Here is a 12,078-nt window from a genome sequence, read left to right on the forward strand (position 1 = left end):
AAAATATTTGGGATGGTGAATGAGCAAGAGATGTAAAGGGTAATACATGCCAGTGCTTACCTTCAGTCCTAACCTTCAAGAGTTTCTACCTACCGGGCCTCCCGGTGGCGCAGCAGTTGAGCGCTGTCTGCAGCCTCTCCAATGCTGGTTCAATCCCTGGCCACCAGCGAGGTTCCCACATGGCACGCAGACTTCTCCTGCCACACCCTTTGCTCCCCTCAGCAGTATATTTCGCAGGTCTGCCTGTTTTGTTCCCCGCTCTGGCTCTGGTGAATTCCCTCGACCTCCCGTGCTTCTGACTGTGCCCAGTTCTTGTATAAATAAATAAATAAATAAACAAACAAACAAACAAACAAATAAATAAATAAATAAATTTTTAAAACAAAAAAGTGTGTTAAATATATTTGTGAATTTGTATTTTTAACCTTCATTGACTTTTAAAGTATTTATAGAGTTTGTAAATGTAGTATGCATTAATATGAATGTTCATTTGCATCTTTACAAGGCAATATTTAACAGCTAATAGTTTTTTAGTACTCATTTCAAGTTTACAAAATATCTTAACACTTTTTATTATTAGTTGTTCATAGTAATCCTGTGAAGTAGATGATGGTAATCCTGTGAGGTAGAAAATAGAATATCCTTTCTATTTTATGAGCAAGCTAAAATGGTTTTTACATAGAATAAATTATTTGCTGCAAAGACACAGATTTATAAGTGAAAGATCTAGATTTGAACTAATATGTTATTACTGTCTCAGAGTCTTATACTAACTTTATATTATAAACTTTGTGCCATATACCCAGTTTTCATTAACTAAGGGATAGTTGCAAAATTAAGAAACATAAAATTATCATTATGTCATACAAATCAATAAATGAGTACTTTTTTATTTGATATGTGCTAAGAATATTAGGCAGCGTTGATACTAAACATGAATTTTCATACGTCTAGGTTGTATCCATTTAAATATGAATCACATAAAAGAAAACAGAGCAGCATATTTCTTAGTTCTGCAAGGCAGGAATAGAAATTCATGGCAATTAATGAGGAAGTAGCACACAGTGGTCTTTGAATTACCTAAATTAGTTTTGTTTTGTTTTGTTTTTTGCATGTCCTATAAATACTTGAGTTCATATCATTGAATTTTCTATTATTTCTCTAAAGCCATTTCAATTAGCAGTAATACAAGGAATGAAAGAGATGAAAACCTGCTAGAGCAAGATATTTTAGCGGAAAGTGGGATGTTTGTGAGATGGGGGGTGCAAAATCCAGGAAAATATATCACATTCTCTGTGGCTATTTCTCACCTTTTTTCTTTCTGAACCTGTAACTACTAATTATGGTGGAAGTCACTGACTTCTTGCTGTCTCATGTCACTGAATCTTAGTCATATTGAGTAATTTGTTTTAAAAACATGAAGTGTTGTAGATAAATCAAAGATGCCATATTTAGAAAAAATGGGATTATTGAATATACATGAAAAGGAACTATCATTCTTATTATACATTCAAATTACTTTCATTTGTCAGCTTTGTTTCCTACTGGACTATAGAAGGAAAAGGACAGATAATTTCATAAATAGTTTAAAAAAGTGCAGATATGCATAATTGCAAAAAAAAAAAAATACTAATTGAGAAGGCAAAGTAAACTACCAGTGTCAGTTACACTATGATTCAGTGGTGCATTGACCTTATCATCGAAATCCTAGAATTCCTCTTGTAGGTACTGACTATCTTTGTCACTTGATCTGTAAACCTATTACTATCATATGGCTGCTATAGTATGTAGTTTTATGTGCTCAGAAATCATACACTCAAGTTGATATATAGTAAAATCAGGAGCTGCAAACTTAAATGTCTTCACTTACCAGACAACTATAAACATGCCAAGTGCCCTGGTATAAGACAATAGGAAGATTCAGGACCTGTGTTAGTCTAAAGAGTTCATTCTATGATTACAGGCATGTGCATATATATATATATATATGTGTGCATCAAAGAATATATATATAATATATATGTATATATATATCTCAAAGAATTTGGGTAAGTATGGATCACATTTTTTTTTTTAAAGATTTATTTATTTATACAAGAACCTGGGTATAGGCCCGATGATGTGGGAGGATGAGAGGATTCACCAGAGACAGTGCAGGGAACAGAACAGGCAAACTGATGAAATAGACTGCTGAGGGGAGCAGTGGGTGAGACAGGAGAGGTCTGCTGCGCCATGTGGGATTCTCACCAGCTGGGATTGAACCGGCACTGCAGAGGCTGTGGACAGCTTCACAGTGCAGCACTCAACCGCCTGTACCACCAGGGAGGCACCATGTTTTCAATTCAGTTTTTGACACTGGGGATCAACTTTCAGGTTCCAAAAGGATTGTGAACTTAAAGGGATTAGTTCACAAACAGCTAAAGGCAAATAACCCTGTTTTTGTGAGAATGCTTTTAATTTTTCAACATTTAGTATGATGTTACTCAGGATTTATTATATATCTCCTTAATCAGGTTGAGGAAATTCTCCTCTGTTTCTAGTTTACTTGAAGTTTTAGTTTTTGTTTATTTGACTCAGGAGTAGATATAGATGATAAAGTGTTTATCTAATATCCATTGAGATGGCCTTTTTTTTTTTTTTTTGAACTAACATTAAATCCTACTCCAGAATTTTTAGAATTTTTGCATTTATATTTTAAAAAGACATTAACCTAGTTTCATACTAAGTTGATGCTAGCATTGTGGAATATGTTGGGAAGCTTTCCATCTTTGAGTCCTGGAATTGTTTATATAACATGAATTATCAATTAACTTACTGTTTTATAACTCCGATAAAAACTCTCTTATTTCTGCTGATGTTGCTTTTTTTATAGATGGATTTTCTCTGTCTTAAAAAACCTTTTAAACCTCTTTTTTTGTTAAGGGCCTTTAAAAAAAAGAACACTTAAATTCATCCTGTATCAGTTTTGTAATTCATATTTTCATTGAAAATATTTTATTTGCCTTAGTTTTTACAAATTTCTGAGCACAATAGTGCATATAGAATTATTGAATGAATTCATATTTTGTCTTTTTAAAAATATCTAATTTTTTTCATAATATTAGTTATATTCAAAATTTTTATTTCTTTATTTTAGATTTATTTATACATACAAGAACTGGGGCACAGTCCAGAGATGTGGGGTGAGAGGATTCACCAGAGGCAGAGTAGGTTACAGAACAGGCAGATTGACTGAGATGCCCTGCTAAGGGGAGCAGAGGGTGAGTCAGGAGAGGTCTGCTGCACTATGTGGGTCACCCCTGGCCAGGAATCAAACTTGTGCTGCAGTAGCTGCTGACAGCTTCACAGTGCTGCATCTTAACTCCGTGTACTACCAGGGAGGCCCAAATTTTTTATTGCTTAATGTTACCTAAATGAAACATAATTTATATAAGTGCATATTTTTTTACCCATTTAGGTTATTCCCAATTGATTAGTAAATAATCTAAATTCATATAACAGATAACAGCAGAAACCCAGTAATGGGTTTCTATAGCATTAGATTTTATAAGGTATATTCATCTATAAATTATTTGCTTTTAACAACAAAGGTATGAAGTATGCAACTTGATAATTATTTTGTTTATTTTGCTGTTAATAAAATCCTGCCCTCTGGGGGATTAAGAAGTTGTTCGCAATAGAACTGTTTATCAAGTTGGTATTTTTTTGTTTTCTGTCTGGTGTTTTGCAAATGTATCTGAAATATGCATTCCAAATTTTCTTAAAATATTGAGTACAAAGTGTTTAGACTTTTTTAAAAACAGGTCTTAATTATTCTTTCTTGATTTAATGTTCCTTGCTTCGCAATAGTCTTTCTTATAAATCAGATCCTCATTATTTCATACATGAATTAATACTTTTTTTTTTTGATGTTCTGTCAGCACTCTCTTCTTCATTCTCCAGTAATGCTTCCTAATCTTCCTTTGATGGTTAATTGTATCTGTCCAAAGGGACAGATACAATTGACTGACCAGATACACTTGACTGACCAAAGGGATAGACAGTTGCCTTTCAAAACCTCTTGAATATATTTTCTTTGTTTTTAGCCTTTTAAAAAATAACTTCTGGGTGTGACTGTGAAGGTGTTTCTGGAAGAGATTAGCATTTGATTCAGTAGAGTGAGTGAAAAAAGAGTGCATACTCATCAATATGAATAAGCATCATTCAGTCCACCAGGTGCCTGAAACAAAAAGGTTGAGGGCCCCTGGCAAATTCTGTTCACTTTTTTCTTGACTAGGATGTCTGTTTTCTTCTGCCTTTGAACATTATAATTTCTGGTTCTTGGGCCTTGGGACTCCACGACTCACATCACCAGTTCTGATTTTTAGCCTCTTGACCTCAGTGTAGGAGCTATATCATCAGCTTCTCAGTTTCTCAGGCCCTTTGATTAGGATTGAATTATACTACTGGGTCTCCTGGCTTTCCAGCTTGGCTTGACTGTTGAACTTTTGATATCCTTGACATCATAAGCCAATTCTTATGATAATTCTAACCTGTTTTCTGTATCGATATCTATATTCTTATCCATATCTTCATCCTCATCCTATCCTTATCCTTAACTATATCCTTTTGGTTCTATTTCTTTGGAATACCCTGATATTATATACTTCCTAAATCTGTTATTTTTCCACAGCAAAAAAATGTCATTTGCTCCTTATTTATGTAATGAAAACTGCTCTTACTCATCTTGGCACTTAAGATTTCCTTGGTCCTGCTCCTTTATGTCTTCCCAAACCTGTAAGACTACTTCATGTGAACACTCAACTTTTACTCTAGGTGGTATGTGTTGCTCCATACTACCTTAACTTAGACTCTGCTTCTCACATGAAGTGCTTTTCCTCTTTATTTCTACCTTTCTAAACTCAATCTATTTTAGGCACTAAATAAAATTCATTTTCTCTTTCAGGTCTTGAGTAGCCATTCTGGTCCACCCTGGCTTCTGTAATTCTGCAATTTGATAATTCTTATTGTCTGTGTTACACATTTTCAATGTAATTATATTTTTCTGTTCTAATTATATCACTTCTCTACATATAGTGTCAGTTCTTTTTTTTAAAGATTTATTTATTTATTTATACAAGCACTGGGTACAGGCAGAAGCGCGGGAGGGTGAGAGAATTATCAGAGCCAGAGCGGGGAACAGAGCAGGCTGACTGAAGTACACTGCTGAGGGGAGCAGCGGGCGGCAGGAGAGGTCTGCGCGCCATGCGGGACCCTCCTCCGGTGGCCGAGGAGCAGCCGGGGATCGAACCAGCACTGCAGAGGCCGCGGGGAGCAGCCGGGGATTGAACTGCGCTTCAGAGGCCGCGGGCAGCTTCGCAACCCAGCGCTCAACCGCTGTGCCACTGGGGAGGCCCTAGTGTCAGTTCTTAATAGACAAGAATGATGACTAAAATATCTTTGTGTTCTAAATTTTTAAATCACAGTCTCATTAGTACACATTATAGGTGCTCATTAAATTTTTTTGAATTAAATAAATGAACTACATATTTTTCTTACTGTTAAATTAGTGTGTTGGACAGATTAGGCAGAACTAATAGATTTTAGTCTGTGTCAGATTCTATGGTAAATATATACTTCTGAAAACATTTTTTGCCTGTTTTTTATTTGGTTTCTACATTCTTCTAGTAAGTTCCTCAGCCTTAGTCCTGTTGACTTATTGGGCTGGAAATTATTTTGGGAAGCTCTCCTGTGCATTGCTGGGATGCTAAGCCTCATCCGTGGCCTCTACCCATTAGATGCCAGTAGGATCATCCAAGTTGTAACTAATAAAAAAGTGTCCAGATATTGCCAGATGTCCACTGGGAACAAAATCACTGCCAGTTGAGAACTACTCTGGTGGTTTTAGCATTTTTTTTTAACAGAACATGAGTATGTAGATAAGGCAATTAAAATTATAATCTTGTTGAAAGTGTCTTTGGTTCTTTTTTTAGTGTTTTATTGAATTTCCATGCTATTATAAATTCATGTTGCTGTACTATAAAAAAAGCTATAGGGATATGCTTTTTCAGTACTATTCAAGTGTATAACTTGAGTAGCTCATATAGATCTGAAGGAAAGTGTCAGAATGTTGAATTAACTTTGGCAGGAAGCCTGGATGAACCATTTAGTAGTGAAACAGAAAGACACAGAGAAATCAAACAGAAGACACAGAGAAATCAAAAGAAGAGAATGAACACGTAGCCTTAATTGTTCATTTTTCTCAATGTAATACTTCACCATATTATTATTCAGCAGTTATATAGAAAGTGCCCTATAGGGCCTCCCCGGTGGCGCAGCGGTTGAGCGCTGGGTTGCGAAGCTGCCCGCAGCCTCTGCAGCGCCGGTTAGATCCCCGGCTGCTCCAATAAATAAATAAATAAATAAACAAACAAACAAATAAATAAATAAATAAATAAATAAATAAATAAATAAATCTTTAAAAAAAAAAAGGAAAGTGCCTTATAGTGTGCATATAATAATGCTAAACACTGAATAAAGTAGTTTTTTTTTTTAAGATAAAAACTGTTCCTCCTTTCTAAGTAATTTATGATGTATGGTGAAAGTAACACACACAGCCCCCCCAAAATGCAGCCTCTGCAGCATGAGTTCAATCCCCAGCTGGCCAGGGAGAAACCCACATGGCGCAGCAGACCTCTCCTGTCTTGCCCACTGCTCCCCTCAGCAGTGTATTTCAGTCAGTCTGCCTGTTCTGTTCCCTGCTCTGTCTCTGGTGAGTCCTCTCACCCCCCGCATCTCTGGCCTGTGCCCCAGCTCTTGTGTGCATAAATAAATAAATCTTAAAAAAAAAAGAATTGGGATAACAAATGCATTTCAAGTATATGGAAAAGGGAGATTATTTTGTCCCAAAACAGTTATTTTCCAGGCAGTTTTCACAAGAAGCATCTTCCCTTTACTCTGCTCTTTTTCTAAGAATCATACCATCTTTGTATGGTTATACGCCTTATTCAAATTTTTACCACAGTGTAGGGCTCATTTAATGGAAATGAAATGGAGTTATTCTCCAGTCATGTATCAATATACCTTTAAGTGCCCAGTCAATAATATGGGGTAATGCAATATTATGAGTTCCACTAACTTCCCTGCAATTAACTTGCAAGTGAAAATAAATTATTTTACTGCTGAAAGTTGTGATTTCTTTGTTTTAGTCCTATTTATTCTATAGTGTTAGGGATTGAGAAGGGAAAATAGATATGTTTGAGGTGAGGAGAACAAAGTTTGAAAGATAACTGCTGGTGAATGGTAAAAACACAGTGAAAGATGAATTAGTTGAATTTCCCACTTTCACTCCTGGCAAACATTAGAACAATCATTTTTCCTTTGTATAAACAACTCTGTATTTTTTGTTGTTTTTCTTTTTTAACTTCTTTCTCATTTTTCATTGAAGTAATGCAGTCACATGTTTGTAAAAGACCAGTGATGCTGAAATAGCTCATAACAACAGTAAAAGACTCTGATCTACTCTTTTCCCTGCTACCTCCAGAAGTCACTGTTTTACTTGTTCCTTTTGATAGTTATCTACATATTTTATTTGGTGTCCTATGTTGTATCAATTTTAAACATTATTATTATATACTAGTTTTCTACGGTTACCATAACAAATTATCCCAAAGTGTTATAGATTTTCTCATTTTCTCCTAAGAATTTTATTATATTAGCTCTTCAATTTAGGTTTTTAATGTCTTTCAGTTAATTTTCACATATGCTATAAACTATGATTACAAATTCATTTTTGCAATCCATATTTACATGTGAATATCTAGTTTTTCCAAGAACCATTCATCAAAGAGATTGTTCTTTCCCTTATTTGTTCCTTGACCCTTAGCAAAGATAAATTGGCCATATATATATATATGAAGGTTTGTTGCTGGTCTCTCAATTCTGTCACATTTTTCTATGTCTACTTCTATAGCTTCACCACACCTTTTAATTTCTATAACTTTGTAGTGAGTTATGGAATTAGGAAGTATGACTTATTTAACTTTGTTTCATCTTTTCAAAATTATTTAGGGCATTAGGATTCATTTGAGATTCCATATGAATTTTATTTTTAATAAAGTAATATTTCATTATAAAATTGTATTAATATGTTTTAGTACTGCATCATTAAAACTGAACACGTGCATAAACTATACATTAAGTTAACCACTAAAAAAGTTCAGTGCTATTCTTGGAATTGTGGGAAAGTTTTTTCTATTTCTTGGGGAAAAAAAAACAATTATTGGGATTTTGAAGCTCTACATGACTTTGGATAGTATTGTTTTCTTAACAAGTTTTGCGATCCATACACATATGTGCCTTCCATTTATTTAGGTCTTCTTTAGTTATTTGATCATGTTTTGTGTTTTCAGTATCTAAGACTTAGCTTCTTAGGTGAATTTTTTCCTAAACTAGTATTTTAATTCTTTTTGATACTGTTGTAAATGGAATGTTTTCTTAACTTTCTTTTCATGTAGCTCATTTATAATGTGTATATAATCAACTGATTTTTGCATGTTGATTTTCTATTTTGCTGAATTTGTTTATTAGTTCTAATAGTGTTTTTGTGGATTGCTTTCATCTGCAAATCGAGATTTTGTTTCTTTCTTTCCTATTTGGATACCTGTTATTTCTTTTTCTTGCCTAGTTGCTCTGCATAGATTTTTCCAATAATACGCTGAATAGAAGTGGCAAAAGCAAGCATCCTTGTCTTGTTCCTGATCTCAAGGATAAATCTCTCATTTTTTCACCATTAAGAATGTTAGCTGTGGGTTTTTCATATATGGCTTTACCACATAGGCAAGTTCTCTTCTACTGATTTTTTGAATGTTTTTATCTGAAAGACTCTTGAAATTTTTCAAGTTTTTCTCTCTATTAATATATGACCAACTGGATGTTTTCCTTTACTTACATTAAAGTGGCATGATTCCATTGATTTCTGCATGTCGAGCCACCCTCACATTTCTAGGATAAGTCCCATTTGTAATGGTGTATAATCCTCTACTATGCTGCTGAATTCAGTTTGCTAGTATTTTGTTGAGGATTTTTCAATCTGTATTCAAAAGGATTCTTTATCTTTAGTTTTTGTTATTGTGATTTCCATATCTGCCTTTGGTGACAGGATAATGCTAACCTCATAATACGATTTGGCCTGTGTTTTTGTCAGTATTTTGGAAGATTATGAAAGGATTTGTGCTTATTCTTCTTTACATATTTGGTATTAGTTCACCAATAAAGTCATGTGGTCTGGTCTTTGCTTTTTTGGAGATTTGTGATTGTTGATTAAATCAACCTCTGTTATAGGTCTTTATGTTGTGTTTCTAGAATTTGTCTATTTCATTTTGATTATGAAATTTGTTGGCTTAAAATTGTTCAGAATATGTTCTTAAATTCCTTTTTTTCCTCTAAAATTTGTAATGATCTCGCTTCCTTTCTGACTATAGTTAATTGGGTCTTGCTTTCTTTTCTTTGGAGGGAGAGGGGTGTCAACTAACTAAAAGTTCTCTATTTTTCCCATATTTTATTATTAAAGGAATGTGCTTTCAGTTTTCTTAATTATCTTGTTGTTCAGTTCTCAATTATACTAACATTTTGTATAAAGTTTAATATTTTCTTCCTTTTGGCAGCTTTGGTTTTAGTTTACTCTCCTTTTTTATAGTTCCTTAAGGTATAGAGTTATTGAATTAATATTCTTTTCTTTTAATATAAATATGTATAACTATAAATTTACCTATTAATGCTACCTTTGATGCATCCCATATTTTTAGTAAGTCACATTTTTGTGTCATATTCTTCTCAGGTATTTTCTAATTTCTTTGTAATTTCTACTTTGATGTAGAAGAGTGTTTTGGTTAATTTTCAATGTATTTGCAAAATTTCCAATATTCTTCCTGTTATTGATCTCCAATTTCATTCAATTACAGGTGCAAATACATTTTATATGACTTTACAGTCTATTGAAATTTGTTGGGACTTAACAAATTTGCTTGTTAATTTTGTTCAGATGTGTTGTGTGGCTTTACATGTACCCTATCCTAGATAATGTTCTGTGTGCACTAGAGAAGAATGTCCTGCATATGTCTGTTAGGTCAGATTAATTTATAGTGTTGTTCAAATATTCTGTTTCCTTATTAATTTCTTTCTGATCTATGCATTTTTATAGTATTTTCCTTTTTTTTTGTTTTTGTATTTTTTTCAGTACATTATTGAAATCGGTATGTTGAAGTCTCTAATTATTAATGTAAAACTTTTTTTCCCCATCAATACTGTCAGTTGTTTTTTTAAAGATTTATTTATTTATGCATACAAGAGCTGGGGTACAGGCCAGAGATGTGGGGGTTGAGAGGATTCACCGGAGACAGTGGGGAACAGAACAGGCAGATAGACTGAAGTACACTGCTGAGGGGAGCAGCGGGTGAGTCAGGAGAGGTCTGCTGCACCATGTGGGTTTCTCCCTGGCCGGCTGGGGATCGAACTCATGCTGCAGAGGCTGCAGATTGCTTCATAGTGTGGTGCTTAACCCCTTGCACCACCAGGGAGGCCTAATATATGTACTATATATTTATAATTGTCATATTTTCTTAATGTCTTAAACCTTGTACCTTTATAGTATTCTTTTGGGTTCTTATAACCTCCTTTGACTGAAAGTTTGTTTTATCTTTTTGTAATATAGCCTCCCCATTCTCTTTTGATTTTCTATCATAATTTCTCACTTATGCAGTACTTTGTATATGTTAAGGATACATTAATATGTTATTGTAAAACTGAATAATCCTAGGTGACTAGTACATGCTTTATTTAGGCCATTTTCAGCTCCTTAATATATAATTTATAAGCACAGTGTTTATTCTTGCAAAATAGAGAAAAAAATTTAATCTATTATAAGAGGGAGTACTTTAGCAGTGATCTTTTGTATCTTTTGATTTATTCAGTATACACAAATAAATCATAAGTAATAAAATAATGAATAATGTTAGAGCTGAGCCTAATGTGGAGGTAGAAAACACAGCAGTTTATTTCAATTCCATTATCTCTGTGTAGAAAATTCAAATTTTATCAGACACTGAGATGAAATGTTCCTTTCTTGCTTCTTTTGATAATGTGCCAAATTTTTGTGTGACAGAAGACTCTACACATCACTTTTATCTTTAATAACTAAAAAATTAAAGGTCAAATAAATAACCTACCAGTACTTATTAAGTAGATTCTTGATGTTCATGTTTTACATGACATGTTATAAAGATTTATGACTTGAGTTGATCTTTAATGCATAAAACTTTGTGTTAACATACACTTCAATAATATAGGTAAAAGTAAATATTAAGGTAGATGATTTTTAAAGATTCTCTTTAGCTTATCCAAGCATTGTCTTAATTGCTTACATACTTTTGAATGGATTTTTATTGAGACATATATTGTCAAAAGTTTTATCCTTTTAGGATGAGGGCATAAACAGCTAAAATAATATCTGTACTAAAGCTTTATTTTTAACTTTCATATAAAACATTTAAAACAGTGACTGTACATAGTAAATGGTCATTAAGTGATAACCGTTATTATTGATATTGCCAGATCTTATTCTAGGTACTGGAGATAAATGAATAATAGATGGTCCCTGTCTTTAAAACTCCAGCAAGTAGCATCAAACTAAAATACTTCTGTGCAGCAAAAGAAACTATCATTAAAATGAAAAGACACTTTAAATGGGAAAAATCATTTGTTCATCATATATCGGACAAAGAGCTCATATTCCAAGATCTACAAAAATTCTTACAACTCAACAAAAAGAAAACAAATAACCCAATCAAAAACTGGGCAGAAGATCTAATAGATACTTCTCCAAAGAAGACATACAAATATGCAACAGGCACATGCAAAAATGTTCACTATCACTTACCATCAGAAAAAGGCAAATCAAAATCACAGTGAGATACCATCTTACACCTATGAAAATGACCCAGGTCAAAATAACCAAATAATAACCAAAATAACCAACAAAGTAACTTGTTGGCAAGGGTATAGAGAGAAAGGAATCATTATACACTATTGGTGGGAATGTAG

At 33.5% G+C, this 12,078-nt stretch overlaps 1 protein-coding gene across 9 annotated transcripts in view; it reads left to right on the plus strand.

Annotated features, from left to right (window-relative positions):
- Positions 1 to 12,078, plus strand: part of GPHN (gephyrin) — a gene marked incomplete at both ends in the record, with an annotated part of 440,211 nt that overhangs the window by 151,542 nt on the left and 276,591 nt on the right. The gene's annotated exons all lie outside the window — the stretch shown is intronic.

Source organism: Talpa europaea, assembly GCF_964194135.1.
Source record: "Talpa europaea genome assembly, chromosome: 8".
Taxonomy (NCBI): domain Eukaryota; kingdom Metazoa; phylum Chordata; class Mammalia; order Eulipotyphla; family Talpidae; genus Talpa; species Talpa europaea.